At 38.1% G+C, this 18,651-nt stretch overlaps 1 protein-coding gene across 2 annotated transcripts in view; it reads left to right on the forward strand.

Moving 5' to 3' along the window:
- The window catches only part of CPB1 (carboxypeptidase B1), a 69,334-nt gene that overhangs the window by 10,446 nt on the left and 40,237 nt on the right, over positions 1–18,651 (forward strand). The window contains exon 2 of one of the 2 annotated variants that reach the window (XM_063662325.1): positions 11,252–11,284. The exons of the other annotated variant lie outside the window; for it this stretch is intronic. The gene's annotated coding sequence lies outside the window, so the exon portion shown is untranslated. The remainder of the gene's footprint in view (positions 1–11,251; positions 11,285–18,651) is intronic. 2 annotated transcript variants of the gene reach the window in all.

Below are 18,651 nucleotides of genomic sequence, written 5' to 3' on the forward strand. Positions count from 1 at the left end.
TAGTATGCTTTTGGGCCTTAGAGTTGATCCTGGAAAGGATTGAGACTGGAGAATGCTGGAACAGAGTGAATGTATTTTATACCTTCACCTCTCCAAAGACCCAGATCATCATTTCCAACTGCTTATTGTACATTTCCACTTGGATAACACATTGACTGTGCAGATTCATATACTGTATTTCATCAGATCTAAATTTTCATCAGTTATAACATAACCCATTATTTTATATACCACTAAGAAAAAAATGCCACTAATTTGTTGATGCTATGCTATTCATTGTGAGAATCATAGCAAATTGAGAGATGTTAAAAATTGGGATCTAATTAAACTAAAGAGCTTCTGCACAGCAAAAGAAACTACCATCAGAGTGAACAGGCAACCTACAGAACGGGAAAAAATTTTTGCAATCTACTCATCTGACAAAGGGCTAATAGAATCTACAAAGAACTCAAACAAATTTACAAGAAAAAAACTAACAACCCCATCAAAAAGTGAGTGAAGCATATGGACACTTCTCAAAAGAAGACATTTATGCAGCCAACAGACACACGAAAAAATGCTCATCATCTCTGGCCATCAGAGAAATGCAAATAAAAGCCACAATGAGATACCATCTCACACCAGTTAGAATGGTGATCATTAAAAAGTCAGGAAACAACAGGTGCTGGAGAGGATGTGGAGAAATAGGAACACTTTTACACTGTTGGTGGGACTGTAAATTAGTTCAACCATTGTGGAAGACAGTGTGGTGATTCCTCAAGGATCTAGAACTAGAAATACCATTTGACCCAGCCATCCCATTACTGGGTACATACCCAAAGGATTACAAATCATGCTGCTATAAAGACACATGCACACATATGTTTATTGCGGTACTATTCACAATAGCAAAGACTTGGAACCCACCCAGATGTCCATCAATGATAGACTGGATTAAGAAAATGTGGCACATATACATCATGGAATACTATGCAGCCATATAAAAGGATGAGTTCACGTCCTTTGTAAGGACATGGATGAAGCTGGAAACCATCATTCTCAGCAAACTACCGCAAGGACAAAAAACAAAACACCGCATGTTCTCACTCATAGGTGGGAATTGAACATTGAGAACACTTGGACACAGGAAGGGGAACATCACACATGGGGGCCTGTCGTGGGGTGGGGGTAGGTGGGGAGGGATAGCATTAGGAGATATACCTAATGTAAATGACGCGTTAATGGGTGCAGCACACCAACATGACACGTGTATACATATGTAACAAACCTGCATGTTGTGCACATATACGCTAGAACTTAAAGTATAATAAATTAAAAAAAATTGGCGGGGGATAGGGGGAGACAGGGACCAATGAAGTGAAGGAAGGATTCAATGAAGTGAAGGATTCAAGGAAGTGAAGAATTTAATCAACAAGGAAGTGGAGGATTCATCTTCAGAAAGAAAGATGTTTCAAGTAGATGGCAGAGCATGAGCAAAGTCACGGCTGTTTAAAAATGCCTGGTCTATTTGGAAAACTATGGCATCTAGAAAGACCAAGGCCAACTTGTGACAGTCTGTTATCAAAAATATCTCAGTAATTAAGCAGATTTTAAACTGTAGGGAAAGGAATAATAACCCCCATACGTTCTTAGTTGGAACAGACTCATTACAACAGACAGATTAAAAAGAGAAAAACAAACAGAAGTTTGTTAACATGTATATTTCATGTATAAATGGGCAACACCCAGGGAATAAGTTCTCAAAGACGTAGCTTTGAATTCCAGCTTATATAACATCTTCAACAAAGAACCGTAAATTTTTAGAGAAGTAAAAAGACAAAGGAAAAGGACTTGGAGTCTCTAGGGACAGCAACTTCGGGAAGACTAACAGAAAAAGTTTAGTTAGTAAAGCTTGTTAATGTGGATTTCTCTGGCATCACCCCTAAGCCTATAAATTGTGTGTATTAGAGGGAAAATAACACCTTTTGTCTTCATAAATCTATGTCCTGCTTTTAAGCAAATAGAGAGAAGACAGAGAGCTTTCCTGTATCTCCTTCCTAATTGCCTTCAGCTCAATGATTCTTTATATTTTGGGGTGGTATATTCTGGTCTTTCATAGTCCCGCCATTGAAACTTTATTTATATAAAACTTTGCAAAATAAAAGTAGGGTTGGTAGCTATGGAAAGATTTGGGTTGCAAGTTGCAAGATCAAAGATGGGCAAAAGACAGAAAAACATAAATTGAAACAAGCAGAAAAAAAAAAATACATTGGAGTACATTGTCCCATACCTTATTGAATCAGTCACTTAGTACTAAGAATAAGTCAGTTCAGTTAAACTGAACTGAACTGAACTGAACTGAACTGAGCTGAAATAAGTCAGTTCAGTTCAGTGTCTCATTTCAGGAGGTGGTATTACAAGTGGGCTCCCACCAAAGTTAGGCCTATATGGTGCAAGCACATAGTTATTTAATAAGAGGTATTTATATGAAAACAAGAGAAAAACAAAGATCAATCATTAGAGCAAATTTTAAACCAGTTACTGAATTCAGAGGGTGGCTGGTCAGAAAGAATTCTAAATGTTGGGCTCAAGCATCTTTTGCAGTTTTAATGACTCCAGTGATGTCTGAGTGGCCCACAGGCAAGAGGCATGAAGGAAGTCCACATGTGAGCTATTGTGGTTATTTCTCCTAAGTTTATGTTAAGTTGTCCAGTATCAACTCGCAGGGTTTTGGGAAAAGGGTAGATTTTGTTCTTAGTGATGCCAAGGCAGAAAGGTGAGAGAATATTGGAAATCTTAATTTGGAGACCCATAGTCAAATATTGGAGGAAACTAGAAAAATTCAGAATCCAGTTCAGTTTACAGGTAGGTAATAAAACCTCAAAAACAATGAATAGGACTAGAATCTAAAAATAGGTGCACTGTACTTTTATTCTGAAATATTTTTTCTCTGTAATCACCCCTATTTTTACCAAAGAAAATCACAGTAAGGCTAATTTATTTTCAAAATAAGTCTAGTGTTATTAAACTTCAATTGATTATTTACATAAGTGCAGCCCAAACAGTGATTGATCACATAGGCTTTTTTTAAGTCTGCTTTGCTGGAACTTTTAATAAGAAATTTCAGATTAGACTTTTAAAAGGCTTTGACTCAAGGCCAAGGATTTGCTAGAACACTTTGACCACAATACCTATAGATTTGATTAAATTCTTCTCTTCTTAAGGTTCCTGAAATATTTTGAGTTTCCTGATTCTGCCAGGAAGTGACATTCCATACTCACCTATAAGGTTTGCAACACTTTTAATTAGGTACTAGGCCAGGTTTTTTGAGGTGGGGGGCTTTATAGGTTCCAAAAAGCCAATCTTAGTTTCTTAAAACTACAGACAGCCTGTCACCCAGGCTGGTGTACAGTGGCTCAATAACAGCTCACTACAGCCTCGAACCCCTGGAGGAGATCCTCTCACTTCAGCCTCCCAAGTAGATAGGACTACAGGCGCATGCCACCACATCTGGCTAATTTTTATTTTTCATTTTTTGTAGAGACGGGGTCTTACTATGTTGCTCAGGCTGGCCTTGAATTTCTGGCTTAAAGTGATCCTCCTGCCTTGGCCTCCACAAGTTCTGGGATTATAGGCATGAGCCACTGCACCCAGTCCATTTCTTATTTGACAATGCTTCCTATGCAGATTTAGCATATCAAATAAGCCTAATTAATTTAATATGTCTCTTGTTATAAAGAGAGAGGGTAAATTTTTTGAGATAGTCAAGGGGCTCATCTGAAAAATCCTGAAGTTAATTCTAGGTTAAAAAATACTTAATTCAGAATTTGATTTAGGGCGTTGTTAAAAATGCCAAAATGTTTAAATCACTTGAATCCATAGGATCACAGATCACTGTGAAATAATAGTCATTCAGTTAACCAGAATGAGAATTAAAAGACTTCAAAGCTGGGCTGGACACAATGGCTCACGCCTATAATCCCAGCACTTTGGGAGGCCGAGGTGGGTGGATCACGAGGTCAGGAGATCGAGACCATCCTGGCTAACACGGTGAAACCCTGTCTCTACTAAATACAAAAAATTAGCTGGGCATGGCAGCGGGCACCTACAGTCCCAGCTATTCAAGAGGCTGAGGCAAGAGAATGGTGTGAACCCGGGAGGCGGAGCTTGCAGTGAGCCGAGATCACGCCACTGCACTCCAGCCTGGGCGACAGAGCGAGACTCTGTCTCAAAAAAAAAAAAAAAAAAAAAAAGACTTCAAAGGCAAATGCAGAAAGTTACATAGTTGCAGAAACAACAACAACAACTTTGCTCTTTTAATACAAAGGACTCAGTTGTCTTAAGTAATCAAAGACCTAACAATAGAAAACATAAAGCACAGAAAATTATTTTGATAAGACACAAAATCTTTGTTTTCTAGTCAGAGCCCTCCAAAGGTAAAACTCTTTCAGTGTCTCTTATCAAGAGCAGATTTAATGTTCCAAGAACACTTTGCTTTTTTAACAGAGAGAAAAACAGCTTCCAGTTTTACACTAATAACTTGTTGACAGTAAGACTCATTTTTAAAACCCATATAATACATTTATTCAATTTTAGCCAGCTTCAGCACAAAAGATAGTCTCTCTCTCTCTTTGACCCCTCTTCTCCTCCCCCACATAACTTTCTATATCCTTTCAGTTTTCTCCTTCATTTTCCTTTTTTATTCTAAAATAACCATTCCTTTCACTTTAGTACAGAATTAATTACTCTTTTTCCTTTAACAAAACAGATCCTCATACCTTATAACTTTCCTTACCAAAATCACATCTTATTTTCCTTGTATACTTTGCACTCAGAGTTGTTTCCCTTATTATTTCTAGTAGTTTTAATTATATATGTTAATCCAAATTTTTAACTCTAAGTAACTTTAATTTCTAGAAACATGTGCTCCCTCATAGTATAATTTTTTAACGTGACACAAGACATGTTTAATAACAGACCCAAATATCTTCAGCTTCTCTATACTATATGAAAACAAAATGCCAAAAGTATACAAACTTAAACTTATGCTTAATAATTAGTGCATCAGTATTTTATCTTATTTGGAAATGATCTAGATATTGAATAAGTATCTATTTTTTAACTTAACTTAGCAAAACTTAAGGGTGTAAGTTACCAAAGAGATTTACAAAACTTTTTAAGTAGATATATTATAAAACGTAATTATTGTTTGAAAGCATATTCATAAATTCTTACCCCACTTACGCCTATTTAATTCAGTTATTCTTCACAATTGTGCTTGGATTACCCATGAAATTTTCAGGGACCTCAGACAAAGCTAAGCATCATTTCAAGTTATTTCCATTAACTACTTGCACTGCATATGCATGTTAGGCAGACATCATTAAAACAACTTAAAAGTTAAATACATCGGATTTTTTGTTTGTTTGTTATTATTAAACTAACAATATTAAAGTAGTCTTATCCACCAAAGATTTATCCAAGTCATGTGAACTTGAAAAGCATTTGGGTTAGTTCCTATACTTCTGGCAGTTTTAGGAATAATTTATATAAGCACTCATTTTTCTTTAAGCCAATTAAATAGAGCTCTTTTACGTATTAATTTTGGCAATGCCATCCAGAGTTAGAAAAATATCACATATGCTAACATACATACAAAGACAGATATAGACATGTAGACAGTAGCAGATCTTATAGCTTTCATTCTAAAACTTCAGCCATGTTCCAGGTACTATAATACAAAACTCACTAGTTTATAAAAGAATAAGCAGAATCCAAATTGTTTCTGACAAATGGGACAAGCCAGGGTTACCTGCTCAGATGGCCAAACCTTTCTACCACTATTTTTGGAAAATACTTAGATTTTTTTATTTGCCCAACTTCCAAATAGCTTTTTTTCCTTCTGATGAATCATCTCCCTGAAGTTGGCATTTCAAAAGGGATGGTTCTCAGGTAAGACAGGGTAGAACATTTATATCTCAAAGGTACAGAAAAAGAATGTAAGTTTCTCTCCAAGAAGGAGCCTTGGGTCACATTTTTCTATCATCAGAGCTCAATCCTGTGGAGGCTGTTGACTAAATTTTAAGTGCCAGTATATTTCCAATTAACCTTTGTAGTCTCAGATATATGCTTTGGGGGAATCCTGAGATCCATGAGAGCAGGACTCCAAAGCTCAAGTGACTGAGAGACTAGAGCGGGAGGGAAAAGGTCCGTCAAAGAAGGACAGAGGGACAGAGGAGGCAGAGGCTGGAAGGAGACATATCAACAATGTAAGGGAACTGATGGAAGATTTAAGGCAACAAAAGAAAAAAGGAGAAACAGAAGCAATGAGAAGGAAGAAGCCAACTTGGGGAGATCTTAAGTTCTTAAAGAAGCTAATGAAGTTCCATATTACCCTTAACAGAATTTATGTCAACGAGAAAGAAACCTGAAAGTGGCAGCAGAACCTACAGTTAGCAAGGGTTTGAGAAGAAGGGCTTCCCATGGAGGAATTCCTATGGGAGGAGCAGGATCAAATGGAGAGAACAGAGTGGCCTTTAAAAAGTTGCTCCTATCAGGCTATGAATATCAGAAACCAAACTTTTTTAACCGAAGGTATTATCTACTAAGCAACTCAGGATCAAAACCAATAAACCTTTTATGGCTTAACCACAGATACACTAGCCATCTCCAGAGGTGCACAGATACCGCCTCCATGATTTAAAAGTTCACTTTCAGAGATAGCCGAAAAAAATCAAAGATCTTTGTTGCCACAGGCGGTTAAGGATAGTGTTTGTGCAAAAATGTGTCCCAGGGAATGTGGGATGCCTCCAATCACAGCCCTGCTAATTTGAAATACCATGCATGCATTTTACTGGGATAGATTTTCCCTGCACTAACCAAAAGCAAAGAAGGTTGAGACGATGAAAGCCCGCTGTGGACTGGGACCTATTATTAAGACAAACTCCCCTGAGAGCTGGCACAAAGAACACTTCGTTTCTCAGCTTCCCAACCCGACTAGCTTCCAGACACAAGTTGACACCTACAACCCCACCCCAACACCAGCAAGGACCAGAGAAAATATTTTTACCAGTCATAAAGCCAAACTCTCAGGACATAAACAAAACAAACAGGAAAACGATGGTTGTCCATTGAATGAAAAGGATCAATAACAAGTGGGTACCCCCACTTGTTAGATAGAGAATCACATTTCAAACTAAATCATACAAATGTTTTCCTCCAGCTAAAATGAATTTGGAAAGGAAGGGACAAGGAGAAATTTTTACTTTGCTCTCTTAAATGGGCACTATAGATAGAGATCACGAAGAGCTGACTTTGATGTAAATTCTTAACCTTTTGCCTGCTTCTGCCGTTTCCCCAGGATCCCATCTGTGAGCTCTGAAGCAAGTGAGTGTCCCAGAAAAATCCCACCTCCTCATCACTAGAAATTCAGGGAAATGAATAAGAACCTCCCTAGGTTCTTAGTTGGAACAGACCCATTACAAAAGACAGGTTAACAAGAGAGAAACAAACAGAAGTTTGTTAACAGGTATATTTCACATATACATGGGAGACACCCAGGGAATGAGTAGTTGAGTAGCTCTCAAAGATGTGGCTTTGAATTTCAGCTTATATTGCAGATTTAACAAAGAAAAGTAAATTTTTAGAGAAGTGACATGACAAAGGAAAAGGACTGGGACTCTCTAGGGACAGCAACTTGCGAAAGACAAATAACCAACAAAAAAATGGTTAAGTAAGTAAAGCTTGTTAACTGTAGATTCCTCCGGCATCACCCCCAGGACTATACATGTTTAAAGCTGCCGTCCGTGATTGTTGTTCTTGGTAGAGCAGGGGCAAGATACCTTTTGTCTTTGTAAATCTTCGTTCTGCTTGTAGGCAAGTAGAGGGAGAGTAGAGAGTTTTCCTGTATCTACTTATTCTTAATTGCCTTCAGCTCAACAATTCTTTATATTTTGGAGTGGCATATTCTGGTCCCCCACACAATAATAGTCTATAATTCCTTGCCTCTGAAATTTATTTCAGCCCCATATTCAAACTCTCAGAGAAGTTCTGTCTCATTTTAAACAAAGATGCATCATTCACTTCAGTCTTGAAACTACCCTCTTTTAAATCACCCAGTGAGCATTTACACATTTTTAAGAATTCTGTAACTTAGAAATCAGCTAATGATATTTGCTCTTAAGAATGAGAAACAATTTTCTTTGAAATGTGTGTTAAACGTGAAAGAAAAAAAAATAAGGAAGGAAGAATGTTTAGTGCTTGCCCAGATTTTTCCTACTTTTATTAGGTAGTCCAAAGTCCACAATGTGTTAAGGTGTATGGGAAAATGTCAAGTATGCCAAGAAAATATTTAATTAGATCATAGACAATAACCAGCAAGAAACAGTTTCCCTCTTCTTCACTTCCCTTTGAGGATATAACTAAAACAGGAGGAAAACAGAAATAAGTTCACAGCACCTAGTTGCCCCTGCCCAGCATGTCTTCACCTGGAAAGAACAGAGAGAATTGAGCCAAAGAGAGGTAAGAAATAGTAAGAAAGCATCCAGTCCCATTAACTATGGTCACAGCTTCTAGGCCCAGCTGGACTGTGCAGGGAACTGTTTTCCTGGGAGACTGGCAGCGCTTGCAGATGTCAGAAGGAACAAGTGCCAAGGAACTTTAAAGAAATCAAGTTACCTCCATTCAAGAAAAGCCTCCTACTCAGTAATTGCTGCCCTCTTAATAGGTCAACTGCTGTTGCCTTCCAGCTTGTCACATCTCAACCTCAACTCCTCAGATCATGCTTCAGGGCTCTTTTTTTGCCCTTGGTACTGTTGTTCCACTTCATCTCACAAATACATAGCTGCCTCCAAGGCCACCAACCTCTGCTTTGCACAGTTCCAGAGAAGAATCTACTGCAGCAAGCAATGTGTTCATGCTGGCATTTAAGTGCCTCATTGTCTCTGGTATTGTCCTGTTATTTAATGCCTTAATAGGTTCTTACAGATGCTGCTGGAGCCATTCAAAAGCCATGGACAATGTCTAAGCTAAACATTCTACATATATACCTTTCTCCCTGATTTCTGTCTCCATCTGTGTCCACAATCATACTGAAGTTCATGTAAGCCATAGCTTGATTTGGAAACAGATAATCATGTCAGTAAACTGGTGGACCAGTGATTCTCAATAGGGAGAACAGGATTTAGCCCTGAGGGAACATTTGGCAATGTCTGAAGGCATTATTGGTTATCACAGTGATATCACAATGATATGGTTTGGCTGTGTCTCCTCTGAGAAGAGGGCTACCATCTTCCAGTTAAATTGGACTTTAACTAGAAGTCCAATTAAACCTCTTTTTGTTCCTAGTTTCAGATATGTCTTTATTGGCAGCATGAAAATGAACTAATATGGTAAATTGGTACCAGTAGGGTGGGGCATTGCCAAAAAGATACCCCAAAATGTGGAAGCGACTTTGGAACTGGGTAACAGGCAGAGAGGTTGGAACAGTTTGGAGGGCTCAGAAGAAGACAGGAAAATGTGGAAGAGTTTGGAATCTCCTAGAGACTTGTTGAATGGCTTTGACAAAAATGCTGATAGTGATATGAACAATAAGGTTCAGGCTGAGGTGGTCTCAGATGGAGATGAGGAACTTGTTGGGAACTGAAGCAAAAGTGACTCTTTTTATGTTTTACCAAAGAGACTAGCAGCATTTTGCTCCTGTCCTAGAGATCTGTGGAATTTTGAACTTGAGAGAGATGATTTAGTGTATCTGGTGAAAGAAATTTTTAAGCAGCAAAGCATTCAAAAGGTGACTTGGGTGCTGTTAAAAGCATTCCATTTTAAAAGGGAAACAGAGCACAAAAGTTCAGAAAATTTGCAGCCTGGCTGCATAGTGAACCATGGAATACTATGCAGCCATAAAAAATGATGAGTTCATGTCTTTTGTAGGGACATGGATGAAATTGGAAATCATCATTCTCAGTAAACTATCACAAGAACAAAAAACCAAACACCACATATTCTCACTCTTAGGTGGGAATTGAACAATGAGAACACATGGACACAGGAAGGGGAACATCACACTCTGGGGACTGCTGTGGGGTGGGGGGAGCGGGGAGGGATAGCTTTAGGAGATATACCTAATGCTAAATGACGAGTTAATGGGTGCAGCACACCAGCATGGCACATGTATACATATGTAACTAAACTGCACATTGTGCACATGTACCCTAAAACTTTAAGTGTAATAATAATAAAATAAAATGTAAAAAAAAGAAAAAAGAAAAAAAGAAAATTTGCAGCCTGAAGATGCAGTAGAAAACAAAAACCCATTTTTGAGGAGAAATTCAAGTCAGCTGCAGAAATTTGCATATGTAGCAAGAAGCCTAATGTTAATCCCCAAGGCCATGGGGAAAATGTCTCCAGGGCATGTCAGAGACCTTCACAGCAGCCCCTCCCCTTACAGGCCCAGAAGCCTAGGAGGAAAAAGTGGTTTTGTGGGCCAGGCCCAGGGTCCCTGTGCTGTGTGCAGCCTAGGGACTTGGTGCCCTGTGTCCCAGCTGCTCCAGTCATGGCTGAAAGGGGCCAACATAGAGCTTGGGCTATAGCTTCAGAGGGTGGAAGCCTCAAGCCTGGCAGCTTCTATGTGATGTTAAGCCAGTGGGTGCACAGAAGTCAAGAGCTGAGGTTTGGGAACCTCCACCTAGATTTCAGAAGATGTATTGAAATGCCTGGATGTCCAGGCCAAAGTTTGCTGCAGGGGTGGAGCCCTCATGGAGAACCTCTGCTAGGGCAGTGCTGAAGAGAAATGTGGAGTCAGAGCCCCCACACAGAATCCCTACTGAGGCACTGCCTAGGGGAGCTGTGAGAAGAGGGCTGCCATCCTCCAGACCCTAGAAGGGTAGATCCACTGACAGGTTGCACCGTGAGCCTGGAAAAGCCACAGACACTCAAAGCCAGCCCATGAAAACAGCCAGGAGGGAGGCTGTACCCTGCAAAGCCACAAGGGTGGGAGCCAGGAGGGAGGCTGTACGCTGCAAAGCCACAGGGGTGGGGCTGCCCAAGACCATAGGAACCCACCTCTTGCATTAGTGTGACCTGGATGTGAGACATGGAGTCAAAGGAGATCATTTTGGAGCTTTAAAATTTGACTGCCCCACTGGATTTTGGACTTGCATGGGCCCTGTAACCCCTTTGTTTTGGCCAATTTCTCCCATTTGGAACAGGAGTATTTACCCAATACCTGTACCCACATTGTATCTAGGAAGTAACTAACTTGCTTTTGATTTTACAGGCTCATAGGCGGAAGGAACTTGCCTTGTCTCAGGTGAGACTTTGGACTGTGGACTTTTTGGTTAATGCTGAAATAAGACTTTGGGGGACAATTGGGAAGGCATGGTTGGTTTTGAAATGAGAGGACATGAGATTTGGAGGGGCCAGGGGTGGAATGATAGGGTTTGGCTGTGTCCCCACCCAAACCTCAATTTGAATAGTATCTCCCAGAATTCCCACATGTTGTGGGAGGGACCCAGGGGTAGGTAATTGAATCATGGGGACCGATCTTTCCCAGGCTATTCCCATGATAGTGAATAAGTCTCACAAGATCTGATGGGTTTATCAGGGGTTTCTGCTTTTGCTTCTTCCTCATTTTTCTCTTACCTCTGCCACATAAGAAGTACCTTTTACCTCCTGCCATGATTATGAGGCCTCCCCAACCATGTGGAACTGTAAGTCCAATTAAACCTCTTTTCATTCCCAGTTTCCGGTATGTCTTTATCATCAGCATGAAAATGAACTAATACATACAACTTGAGCAGGTGGTTGGGTGGTGCTATTGGCATCTAACTGGCAGAGTCCAAGAATGCTCCAAAATATCCTACAATGCACAGGGCAGTCCTCAACAACAAAGAATGATCCAGCCCAAAATGTCAACAATGCTAAGATTGAGAAACCCTGTAGTAATCTAACAAAATATTACTTATTCAGTAATTATGATCTCATTTCTCATGTCATACATTCTTGGTGAATAGAATTGCAGCACCTAACTTCAAAGATTTAACAATGGAAAGAACCAGAATATGAGCCTGTTCTACATACCTGCCATGCATATATTTAAAACATATACAGAGTTCAGCAGTATCAGATAAACAAAATGTCAAAAACATTGTCTAATCATTTTTTTGTTTGTTTGTTTGTTTGTTTTGAGACAGAGTCTCTCTCTGTCACCCAGGCTGGAGTGCAGTGGCGCAATCTCGGCTCACTGCAACCTCCGCCTCCCAGGTTCAAGCGATTCTCCTGCCTCAGCCTCCAGGGAGTAGCTGGGATTATGGGCGCCCACCACCATGCCCGGCTAATTTTCGTATTTTTAGTAGAGATGGGGTATCACCATGTTGGCCAGGCTGGTCTCAAACTCCTGACCTCAGGTGATCCACCCACCTCAGCCTCCCAAAGTGCTGGGATTACAGGTGTGAGCCACCACGCCTGGCCTGACTCATATTTTGTTTAATTTCCAAAATACATGTAAGCTATTTATATGCATAAATCATTAACAATTCATTTCATAAATGCATAAAAGAGTAAAGTCACTAAAAGTTACTATCCATCTGTCTCCAGAGTGGTTTCTCAGCCTCGCTAAAACCTTTTCTTCATTGAACATCATATCCCTCACTGTAACTAGGGAGAATGTATGAAGTCCCTCTTTCACATCAGGAGATCTGAGCTACACACCTGACCCTGTGTGGCCAGAATGGACAATATTCTGGATCCTCCTGGTATCATTTATGATGCTCCTACACTGAAGTATTGATTTTTGTGAATATTTGTTAGAAAAAAAATGCTAAGAGGAAAGATGAGCAAACAAATAATTTCAAAAATGGGTATAATGCAGGAGTGAGCAAGTGGAGAAGGAAGAAGACTGGGAGCACAAAGAGAGCGAGAGGGATTTTTTTAATCCTTTTTTTAATGCTTGTGCAAGAGATGTTGGGGGTAATTGCTTCGGCTGTGTTCTTCACACTGCCTCTGAAGCCCTGCCATGGCTGACAATTTGTGACTTGGTCTGTATTTCTCTTGATCAACCTGTCACTCTGTCAGTTAAAATTTGCCATCAAACACAACTTTTACCAACTGCTACCCTTATGCCCATTGGACTTATACCAGCTACACTTCCCAACATTTTACACTCTGAACTAAATTGTGTGTGAAAATTACCTTTTATTGACTTTAGTGAGTGCCTTATACAAACAACTGAGGGCTGATTTCAACTGCCCACTGCCAAAATAGCCCTCTGTCCCATCTGTTGGATGCACATATCATTAAGACTTTTATTAGCCTCAGAAATAGAGAACTCATTTTATGGTGTTAGCTTAAAAACCTGCAAAAGTCCTTGAAATGCAGCACTACTAGTCCCTGGTAACCACTGTGAGCAAATGATGTTAAAAAACCAGGTTGGCATCAATATTAAAAGATAAAACCGCCTCCAAACGAGAGCACCAAAATGTAATTTTATGTCTGTAAATTCATACTTTACATTAGACTACTCAAGGAAAATATACCTATTGCCTTCCCAAGAAATGAAGAGTTTTAAAAATATAGGTGTTGAAAAGAATAAGAAAATGTCTTATTCTGTTTATACTGATTTGGTAAGAAAAATACTTGTCAAAGGACACAAAATTTCAGTTAGAAAAAAATAAGTTTGAGAGATCTGTTGTATGTCATGACGATTACAGTTAATAAGAATATATTGAATATTTGAAAATTGTTAAGAATACATTTTTAATGTTTTCATCACCAAAAAAAAGACTAGTATGTGAGGTAATGCCTGTGTTAAACATCTTAGCCATTCCACAATATACATACTATATCAAAACAAGAAATGAACCATAAATATATTTAATTTTTATTTGTAAAGTTATTTCTAATTTACAAATAAAAATTACATAAAAGAAATAAAGAGAAATTTCCTCAGAAGCACTAGGAAAATATAAATTCTTAATGAAACCACTGGGGAGTAAAGACATGGCATAAGAGTTACCATCAGAAGAAATCAAGAACTTTCTTAGAAAAGTAGTAAGAGGTTTAACCATTAGGGGCCCAGGGAGAAGTAATGATCTTTTACCAGAAGAAGAGAATAAAATCATGGAAGCCTAATATGGCTTTTCACAGTTCTGCTTACAATTACGCATTAAACAATTTACCCCTCGCAGATGAGTTCCTAAAGCCTGCTGAGATGTTGCACTCGGAGAAATGAGTACATGCTGTTTTTTCTTCTGTTGTGGTTTATTTTTATTAAAACAAAAAACTTACAACAACTAAAAAAAAAATTCACTTTTGCTGAATTTTACTCTTTCCAAGAAGACCAACAGCTTGGATGAACATTTGTCCAATGTTTGTAGTAAGTCTGACCATAAAAGACAATGGCTTAGACATTCATGCCCAGTCAATGTCCTATGGGCTGGAATTCATAAAATAAAGGCAGCAGATGGCATACCTAAATTTAATTTGCTATTTGATTTATCCTTGTGTTACCACTCTGAAATGCAGATACCAAATGTTTATCTAATAACACTGTTAGAAAACACAAGACCATGCTTCAAGCAAGTTTATCATGGAATCTGATGCTAGACCATCAATCCTGAGAATGAAAACTGTAGCCCATCCACAGAGGCACTCTCCTCTGAGTAAGTAGGACCTGTCAACAGCCAATACTCCATAGATCAGGGAAGGCATTTCATGTGGTTTAGAATCACTATTCTGGCTGTAATGCAATACCAGAGACCGTCAAGAGGAAGAATACGCCTTTGATTCTGTTATTCCCATTTGAAATTCAAGGGGATATTTTTGTGTGCTTGGGTTTATCTTCTAATGTTCACTGAGAAAACTGATGCTTTGTTTAATTGTTGTGATCACTTTTCCTTGTGAGTTCTCTTGAATGTTATGCTACTGTCTGATTGTCCGTTGGCATGTATACACCAAACCAATATTCTGGAACACCACGTACTAAAATGAAAACTTTTTGAGTCTGTGTTACTGCTCTGGCAGCTGTCAAAATAATTCTTGCTGACATCATGTTGAACAGACTTGCCTCCGAGTCAGATCAATGTTGGGGAGCATCATGCAGTGCTGCAAAATTAGGTCATTAATTGTGAAGCAAGCACAACCCTTCTTGCATTTGGAGATCAAAATTCTGACATAAAAGAAAATTGAACAATCAAAAACTCTGGAATCATCTTTTAAATCTCAAACAAGTTGTCAATTTAGCCATTTAATTCTCAGAGTTCTTTGGAAGGATTTTTATTACATAAAAGTATGGTAATATAATACCTAGTTTTCCAAAGGAACTATGAAACATCCCAATATTAAAATATTTCACTCTTAAAGGGTAAAAATCCATGTCTAACATCCATTACATTGATCATATTTTTGAGCACTCAAATGCCAACTTTTTCAAATGACTCCAAGAGAACTTATTGTCAACCTGTTTCCCTCAAGTATCAACCATGCTGATTATAGGTTTGCTTATAAAATTACCGTTTGGTAATATAGTAGGAAGAAACTAGAGTCTCAATGATTTAGAATCGGAAACAGAAAAAAAAAAAAAGAAATCAATCTGGTGGTTAGAACTGGATTGCCAAATGACAGCATCACCGGCATTATCTGTGTGCCTGGGGCTTGCCCTTCCAAACTAATTTTTAAAATAAATTGAAATTGAACTGGAGCCATGCAAAGTAGAACAAAGACCTTTTTGAAGATTCATATCAGGTAAATAGTAAACAGGTTGTCAGAAAATATTGACATTTGAATTGACTTTATGCTTTTATTTCCTACCCAATATGGCATTTTATATTATTAACATTTATTTATTAAAACCCTGCCCTTTCCTCAAAAGGTTTTAAAGAGCTTTAATGTTCTGTTACAGCATTTTAAGAATAAAAATAGTTTCCCCTTACCTTATAAACTGGAATAAAACAAATATTTCTCATATTTGAATTAAAAGTAGAAATGTACCTCTTCTTATAAGTTTGTTTCCAAGAAATATTAATATGAAAATATAACATGTAATTTACTAATTCAAAATACCTAGGAATTTTTTTCTGAAATTTATTACCTATTACATGAATCAAAGATCAGACTCTTAAGATGGCCTATGAGAATTAACAAAGATAAATGTAGGAACAAAAACAGGTTGATTTATTTGGCAGCATTCCAGTTTACCTCCCCACTCTTCTGTCCTGATTAATTGCCCTCAGCGAGGAGCTGGAGCCTAGTTATGCTGTTTTCTTAATTCCTGTTGATGAAGTGTTGATATAAGAATAGAAAGAGAACCAACTGCCTTTTAACTAGTCCATTCTTCATGCACTAATCAATCATAACTTGTCCATTTTAATTATCTCCCAAATTCCAAATAGAGATATGCTTGGAGTTTCCAAATATTTGCATGATTAAATATGTTTTCCTTATTTCAATAAGGAACCTCAAATTGATGACTCAGGTGGTAAGATTTATGGAATGAAGCAATTGTGTTTATCTCCTAGCTTTCAAAATACTGGTCTGCAATTCAGTAACAAACAACATTCCCACCAGAGATATGCAGACTATGCCCATTAATGATGATGATCATGTTTGGAAATAAAAATAAAACCATATACCAACATTAGTAGATGCCAAAAAGGAAACCCAGCCAAGAAAACGTTTACTAGCCTCTCTTTTCATAACCATAAAAAGAGAGTTTATTCAAATATTAAGTATAATTATACAAAACTAACTGGCCATAGGTGCACCTGTACAACATTTTCAGGTTGTTTTTGCCCTCCTTGGAGCAATACCAGTAGATCAGGTCATCAATCAGTTATACCCATCAAGTTACAGGGTAATTCTGGCTGCCTCACAAACAACTGGACAGTTCACTTAAGAAAGGTGTATAAAAGGAGAATTTTTACTGAATTGACTGAACGAATCAGTTGTTTTGATTGGATGCAAACAAACAAAAGCTAACTCTTTTCTGAAATAACTCCCCATTTAGGAGCTTGCCTCTTCTGTACTATAAAATCCTATTGCCTTTTTAACATCAGAATTGAAGCAACAAAGTTCTATTTTCATAGTAAGTGGTCTAGGAATTGATGATAGAATATGATGATGAAAAGGAGGAGGAGGAGGAAATAATGACAATAATAATACGAGAGGAAAAATAATTTTTCCTCTTTCAATTGGGATGGATCCCTGTAACAAAAGATAGATTAACAAGAGAAAAACAAGCAGAAGTTTATTAACATGTATACATCATGTATACATGGGAGCTACCCAAAGCAAAATGAGTAAATATCAAGAATATACATCTAAGAAGGTAGAGTAAATACCATCATCCACTGAAACAGAAAGAGGTTTACTATGCAGGTTTCAGTCAATATTCTCTATTAATAATACTTCCTAGTGATTTGGAGTCATCCTTCTCTTCCTGGAACAAAGCAGAGATACTCATACAAAAGGAACATTTTTTAAAAGATGTAACTTTTTTACAAATGGTAACTTCTACTCTATTTTTAGAGTTTCTCCTATGTCTCTTGTTTCCCGTAATAATCAACTCAAAATAATCCTTAGGCTTAAGAGGCATATTTTGAGGTGGCATATTTTGTTCTTCTAAGGTCATATTTTGGAGTAGCATTTTCTGAACTTTATCAATGATGATGATAAAATGCAGGATTTCTTTTTTCAATTCTAGATTCTGGGTGTACATGTGCAGGTTTGTTACACAGGTGTAGTGCATGATGCTGAGGTTTGGGCTTCTGATGATCTTGTCACTCAAGTAGTGAACATAGTACCCAATAGGTAACTTTTCAACCTTTGTCCCCCTCTACCTTTCCCTTTTTTGAGTCCCCAGTGTTTATTGTTCCCATCTTTGTGTCCGTGTGTACCCAATGTTTAGCTCCCACTTATAAGTGCGAACATGCAGTATTTGGCTTTCTGTTACTGCATTAATTTGCTTAGAATAATGACCTACAGTTGCAATGAAGTTTGCTGCAAAAGACATAATTTCATTCTTTTTTATGGCTGTGTAGTATTGCGTGGTGTGTATATACAACATTTTCTTTATCCAATCCACCACTGATGGACACTTGGGTTGAGCTCATGATTTTGCTATTCTGAATAGTGCTGCAACACACATACAAATGCAGGTGTCTTTCATTAGAATGATTTATTTTCCTTTGGGTATATCCCCAGTAAGGGGATTGCTGGGTCAAATGGTAGTTCTATTTTTAGTTCTTCAGGAAATCTCCAAACTGCTTTCCACAAGGGCTGAATTTGTTTGCATTCCCACCAACAGTGTATAAGCATCCCTTTTTCTCTACAACATCCCCAACATCTGTCATTTCTTGACTTTTTAACAATAGTCATTCGGACTTGTGTGAGATGGTATCTTATTGTGATTTTAATTTGCAAATGATGCAGGATTTCTGAAAGAATAATTTTCAGATAAAAATGTTCCTAGTTGTTTATAGACAAATTAAATTTAACAGAGTTTAACTGAGCAAAGAACAATTCATAAATCGGGCAGTCTCCTGATCCAGAGTAGGCTCAGAGACTCCAGCGCAGCCACATGGTAGATTTATGGACAGAAAAAGAAAAGTGGCATATAGAAAATGGAGGTGAGGTACAGAAACAGCCAGACTGGGTACAGCTCAGCATTTACCTTATTTGAAC

The sequence above is a fragment of the Pongo pygmaeus genome, chromosome 2 (genome assembly GCF_028885625.2).
Source record: "Pongo pygmaeus isolate AG05252 chromosome 2, NHGRI_mPonPyg2-v2.0_pri, whole genome shotgun sequence".
Classification (NCBI taxonomy): domain Eukaryota; kingdom Metazoa; phylum Chordata; class Mammalia; order Primates; family Hominidae; genus Pongo; species Pongo pygmaeus.